At 52.2% G+C, this 358-nt stretch overlaps 1 protein-coding gene across 2 annotated transcripts in view; it reads right to left on the bottom strand.

Annotated features, from left to right (window-relative positions):
* The window catches only part of LOC106869896 (mediator of RNA polymerase II transcription subunit 1), a 207,940-nt gene that overhangs the window by 197,835 nt on the left and 9,747 nt on the right, over positions 1 to 358 (bottom strand). The window lies entirely within an intron of this gene.

A 358-nucleotide genomic window follows, 5' to 3' on the forward strand; every position in this document is an offset into this window, starting at 1 on the left:
CTCCAATCTGATCTGGCAGAGTTTCTACAGCTGGATGCCTTTCCTAACGCCAACCACTCCGAGAGTGTAGTGGGTGCTTTTACGTGCCGCCGGCACGAGGGCCAGTCACACGGTACTGGCAATGGCCACACTCAAAAAGGTGTTTTTTACGTGCCACCTGCACAGGAGCCAGTCCAGTGGCACTGGCAATGACCTCTATTGAATGATTTTCTAATGTGCTACCAGCACAAGTGCTAGAAGGCAACGCTGGTAATGATTACGCTCTAATGGTGTTATTTACGGGCCACTAGCACAGAAGCCAGACAGCTGCTCTGGCAATGAACACGCTCGACAGTGCTGTTAGTGCTCCACTGGCACG

This window comes from Octopus bimaculoides, chromosome 9 (assembly GCF_001194135.2).
Source record: "Octopus bimaculoides isolate UCB-OBI-ISO-001 chromosome 9, ASM119413v2, whole genome shotgun sequence".
NCBI classification, from domain to species: domain Eukaryota; kingdom Metazoa; phylum Mollusca; class Cephalopoda; order Octopoda; family Octopodidae; genus Octopus; species Octopus bimaculoides.